We start from the raw sequence: 6654 nt of genomic DNA, 5'->3' as shown, positions 1-6654 counted from the left end.
GTTCATCAATCACACAATTGAAAAAACAACTAGTATCGTAGCACATTATATACCGAAACCAGTTATTTCATAAATTCTAAAGAAATAGCATTGTCTTTACAACTGAAAAATAAAAAATTCGGAAACGTTTTACGAAGAACATGAAAATTGAAAAAACATGACTACTACTGATCTCGTGAATTACCAGTCCCAAAATTGTTCTGACTCCTCTTCCTCAACTTGTTCTTCGGATTTATCTGGTGAGGAAAGAGCAAGGGTGAGTGATATGGTTGTCACTCAGCAAGTGGGGTCGTTCGAGCACAACATAACAAAAATGAATAAAGATTTCGAAACACATACCATGAACAACATGACTCATACCATATGCATACCCTTGACCAGGCACTGAGATTCCTCTATTTTCTATGGTTTACTGATATCAGTCTCTAATTTTTAATCCTCTATGGGGGAGAGGCCATATAGCGGTTACAACCCACCACGTAAGTGTCATATCATATATTTGGGATTCTCTCCCATATCAAGTTGAATCCTCACAGTGTCAACACATACATCATTCGACAATCGTAACCAGAAGGTGGTAGAAGAAAAATTTGCATTTGATCGAATTTTCGAAAACAAAAAAATGCGCATAACCAAAGTTCAACATTTAAAACAAGCCCACTTATCTTGGATCTTCATGAAAGAAAAAAACGTGAAAAGAGGTGTCCTGCATTGGAAATTTTGAACTCTTGCTCCGTGTCTGGACTGCAGCAGCGCTTCGACACTCGGTACACTAGGAGAGCAAGCTCTTGAAATTCCTAGGGAGACTAGAGAGAAAAACTCAAAAATGGGAGGTGTGATTTCCGAGTTCAATGGTCCTCATATATATAGGGGTTGGCTGCTATCTTGATCACGTATTATCCTCGCGTTTGAATTTTCGAATCAAACTTAAATCTAGGATAATTATCATTCTTTTATCCGTGATTTTAAATAATATTTCGAAATCTATATATATCCTTAATTTCGAAATTTAGGGGGTTGTATTTGATCTTTATCCAGGTATATCAATTTCATTTCAAATCTTAGATCTTTATCTGATAAAAATCTTTCCAACTTTGAATTTATATCTTAAACTTTAACTAGTCATATCCAATTATTCCTTATTAAATTTCTTAGATCATGAACTATTTATTTATCCAAAGTTCAAAATATGTACACACTATTATCTTAGATTTCGAGCTCCAAAAAATATTTTACACGATATAATTATCTACACAACTTTAGAAAATCTTGCGAATATTACGTCTGGAATAATAAGATAGATACCCAAAGATTTCATTATCCTAATACAATTGAATTAAAAAAATATTATCCCATTTATACAAAAATCTTGGGTTTTACATGTTCTTTGATTGAAAAACTTTCTAAATTGAACATCAGTGTTTTAAATGACATCTAAAAGTATTGGTGCATGGAATTATGAAATTAAATGCAAACTAATTTTGAGATGTCACCATATATTAAACTTGTAGTTTATATCCCAATTCATGTGGATAATTTGTTGAAAATATGGCATGCTAAATTTATATAGTTTGTTGACTTTAGTGTGAGTGGGTAAATTAAAAAGTCAACTTTGAGGAAAAATATATTGATGCTTCATTTTCATACATGTTAATATAAATTTGATCAGGTGGTCATCTCATTCGGATTTAGATATAACACCGTTGATCATTGCACATACTTAATATTCATTGAGGTTGTCATGCATACATGAGTTTTATACATTTGGATATTGTGTACATCATTGAAATGTTGGGCATATTTTAAAAGAATATGGTATGGATTATTAATCGGGTTATGAAATATATAAAGTGAACTAATGATTTTATGATCACATATTGGATATCTGACATTTAGAATCGTTGGATATTTGGACTCCAAATAAAGTTGCAGAGTTTTATCACATAGAATGATCATTGGTCTAGAAAACCATTGCTGATTAGTTTTGATAATAAAGTATGAGTTGTATTTAAAAGAGCAACTGAAGCTTGTCAACGTCATGACATATTGACATAAAGTTTCTTGTTGTGAAAAAAATAATTCACAGTAGTTGTGTGTCAACTGAGCATATTATTTCAAACTCTATAATTGCATATGCGATTTTCATGGGTTGACCGCCCAAGATGTTTATGTGCATGCGACACATATTAATGTAGTCCATATAAATGACATGCCTATATAATAGTAGTTTGTATTCGGTTTGAGCATTGATTTATTTGACATGATTTAAGTTTCTGTACAGACTAAATTTTATTTGAATATCTGAAATAAAGTGATGAATTTCATTGCGGTTTATCATTTGGTTGAAAATTTGTTATTGAATTTTTTGAGTCATTAGGAGAATAAGTTGAAAATACATTTTTATTATTGAATCACATTTATGTATTTTAATTTTACACATCCATACTTGATCTATATTTTTTGTTATGCTGATATTGTGATCATTGATGAGAGTCTAGTGATTTTTAAATATGGTGATGACCTATCTAATTCAATATTGTTATAACTAATAGACTGTTGTGAAAAAGTAAAAATTTATGGTAAAAAGTAAAAATCTCAAACTTTCAAAATTTACCAAACTACACATTTTATAATATTTTTCTCTCTACTCAATTGTGATTTTCTTCACAAATGAGAGATCTATTTATAGAGTTTCATTACACATAATCCAAAAATAAAATACATCATTACCTACATCATCACACACAAATTTCTAATTTTACAACTCTTATTTTCAACATTCAAATATTCAACTATTACTTTTCAATATTCAAATCATTTATTTTCAACACTCCCCCTTGTGATGATGATCATGATACGATGATGTCTTCATTACGTGTTTTGTATTGCCTCGTTAAAAAACTTACTTGGAAAAACCCATTGGGATAAAAACCATAGTAAGGGAAAAAAAGTGCAGTCACGTAAACTCCCCCTGATGTTGACATGAACAATTCTTCACAAATTTCGTAGATTGCGCATCCCAATATTATATATGTGCTTTCTGGATATTGACGTAGGAAGTGCCTTTGTGAAGAGATCTGATGAGTTTTCACTTGATTGAATGTGACGAACATCAATACATTTATTCTTCTCAAGCTCCTTGGTGAATGCGAAGAACTTAGGAAGAATATGTTTAGTTCTGTCGTTTTTTATGTATCCCTCTTTCATTTGAGCAACACGTGCAGCATTATCTTCATATAGTATCACAGGCTTCTCGTCGAATGATAATCCGCATGAGATTTGGATATGTTGGGTCATTGATTTTAACCACACACATTCACGGCTTACTTCATGTAGTGCAATAATCTCGGCATGATTTGATGAAGTTGTTACGAGCGTTTGTTTCTGTGAACGCCAAGAAATTGCAGTGCCTCCACGAGTAAAAACATATCCAGTTTGGGAACGTGCCTTGTGTGGATCAGATAAGTATCCAGCATCGGCATAACCAATTATACTTGGATTAGCATCTTTTGAATACAAAAGTCCCAAGTCTATCGTTCCTGTAGATAACGGAATATATGTTTAATTCCGTTCCAATGTCTCTTTGTTGGATATGTGCTAAATCTTGCCAACAAATTTACGGCAAAAGATATATCAGGCCTTGTACAATTTGTAAGATACATAAGGGCACCGATAGCACTTAGATATGGTACTTCTGGACCAAGAATATCTTCATCTTCTTCACATGGTCGGAATGGATCCTTTTCTATGTTTAATGATCTAACAACCATTGGAGTACTTAAAGGATTTGATTTATCCATATTAAAACGTTTAAGGATCTTTTCTGTATAATTTGTCTGGTGAACAAACATTCCACATTCTTTTTGTTCAATTTGTAAACCCAGACAATACTTGGTTTTTTCAAGATCCTTCATTTCAAATTCTTCCTTCAAGTATGACACAACTTCTTGAATTTCCTTATTCGTTCCAATGATGTTTAAATCATCAAAATATACAGCAATAATTACGCATCCGGATGTTGATTTCTTAATGAAAACACAAGGGCATATTGAATTATTTACATATCCCTTTTTCATCAAGTGATCACTTAGTCGATTATACCACATTCGACCAGATTGCTTTAACCCATATAATGATCTTTGTAATTTCACAGAATAACATTCTCTGGGTTTTGAACTTTGTGCTTCAGGCATCTTAAATCATTCAGGGATTTTCATATATATTACTATCAAGTGATCCATATAAGTAAGCTGTAACAACATCCATAAGACGCATTTCTAAATTTTCAGATACAGCCAAGCTAATCAAATACCGAAACGTAATTGCATCCATCACGGGAGAATACGTTTCTTCATAATCAATTCCAGGCCTTTGAGAAAAACCTTATGCAACAAGTCGAGCTTTATATCTTACTATTTTATTTTTCTCATTTCGCTTTCGAATAAAAACCCATTTGTATCCAATAGGTTTTACACCTTCAGGTGTAAGGACTATAGGTCCAAAAACATTACGTTTATTTAGCGAATCCAATTCAACCTGGATGGCTTCTTTCCATTTTATCCAATCCTGCCGATTTTTTCATTCACCAAAAGATTTTGGTTCATGATCTTCATTATCATTTATGATGTCGATTGCCACATTATAAGAAAATATATCATCAATTTCTTCTATATCTTTTCGGTTCCATATTTTTCCAGTATTAATGTAATTGATAGAGATTTCATGATTCTTGTCAGTTTGTGGTTCAGACAGAATATTTTCGTCATCATGTGTTTCTTCAAGAACACCATTCTCTATTTTGTGATCATCATGTGTTTCTTCAGGAACATCATTCTTTATTTTGTGATCATCGTGTTTCTCTATAAATTTTCTTTTTCGAGGATTTTTATCCTTGGAACCGACTGGCCTTCCACGTTTCAGGCGTTTAATGACATCATGAGTATCTTCAATTTGTTTCTTTGAAATTTCAATTCGAGCAGGGGCATTTGCAGCATGTATATATGATTTAGTTACCCCTTTTGTGTCAGCAAATGCATCTGGTATTTGATTGGCTATTCTTTGCAGTATACAATTTGCTGTACATCTTTTTCACATTGTTTTGTTCTTGGATCCAGATGTAACAATGATGATACATACCATGTAATTTCTTTTTCGGTATATTTCTGTTCTCCCCCTAACATTGGGAAGATTTTCTCATTAAAATGACAATCAGCAAAACGTGATGTGAACACATCGCCTGTCTGAGGTTCAAGATATCGAATGATTGATGAACTATCATAACCGATATAAATTCCAACCTTTCTTCGAGGTCCCATTTTCTTTCGTTGTGGTGGTGCAATAGGCACATACACCATACATCCAAAAATTCTCAGATGAGAAATGTATGGTTCTTTACCAAATGCAAGCTGTAATGGGGAGTATTTATGATATGCACTTGGTCTGATGCGAATTAATGAAGCAGCATGTAAAATTGCATGTCCCCATATAGAAATAGGGAGCTTTGTTTTCATAATCATTGGTCTAGCAATCATTTGCAGACGTTTAATCAATGATTCAGCCAATCCATTCTGTGTATGTACATGAGCAACATGATGCTCAACAATGATTCCCATAGACATACAATAATCATTGAAAGTCTGGGAAGTAAATTCACCAGCATTATCAAGTCTAATTTTCTTGATTGTATAATCGGTAAACTGATTCCTCAATTTTATTATTTGAGCAAGTAATCTTGCAAATGCAACATTTCGAGTTGACAATAAACATACATGTGACCATCTGCTGGAGGCATCAATCAATACAATAAAGTATCTGAATGGTCCACATGGTGGATGGATTGGTCCACAAATATCACCCTGAATACGTTCAAGAAACATTGGTGATTCAGTTTGGATTTTTGACTGGTGATGGTCTTATAATAAGTTTTCCAAGAGAACATGCTTTACATTGAAACTTATTATTCTGAAAGATCTTCTGGTCTTTCAGTGGATGACCATGTGTATTTTCTATAATTCTTCGCATCATTGTTGAACCAGGATGTCCCAATCGATCATGCCAATTGGTTAATATCGAAGAATTATCAACTACCATGTTTGATTCAATGAGACTTATATGTGTATAATGCAATCCAATAGGGAGCATTGGTAGTTTTTCAATCACATATTTCTTTCCTGATTTATATGTGATAAGACACATGTATTTCTCATTCCCTTCATTCATTGTTTGATCATCATACCCATGGGAATATATATCATTAAAACTCAACAAATTTCTTTTCGATTGTGGTGAATATAAAGCATCATTGATCAAAAATTTTTTACCATTAGGTAACAAAAATTGTGCTTTACCGCATCCTTTAATCAAGTCTACAGGACCTGATATTGTATTCACCGTTGTTTTTGTTGGTTTTAGTTCCAAGAAATATCTTTTGTCTCGGAGGATAATGTGCGTTGTACCACTATCGGGTATGCAAACTTCAGCTTTGCTCATAGCATTTTCCATATTTGAACTTCAAAATAATATGCAATGAAATAAATTACTGTCAATATATATTTAAATATAACACATATCATAATTATACAATAAAACATTATTCTATGAATACATGAAAAATAAATTATTGTACATTTATATTCTACCATTATATTGTTCATT

Source organism: Primulina eburnea, chromosome 12 (assembly GCF_022965805.1).
Source record: "Primulina eburnea isolate SZY01 chromosome 12, ASM2296580v1, whole genome shotgun sequence".
NCBI classification, from domain to species: Eukaryota; Viridiplantae; Streptophyta; class Magnoliopsida; order Lamiales; family Gesneriaceae; genus Primulina; species Primulina eburnea.
Note: the sequence above shows the minus strand (reverse complement) of the source record.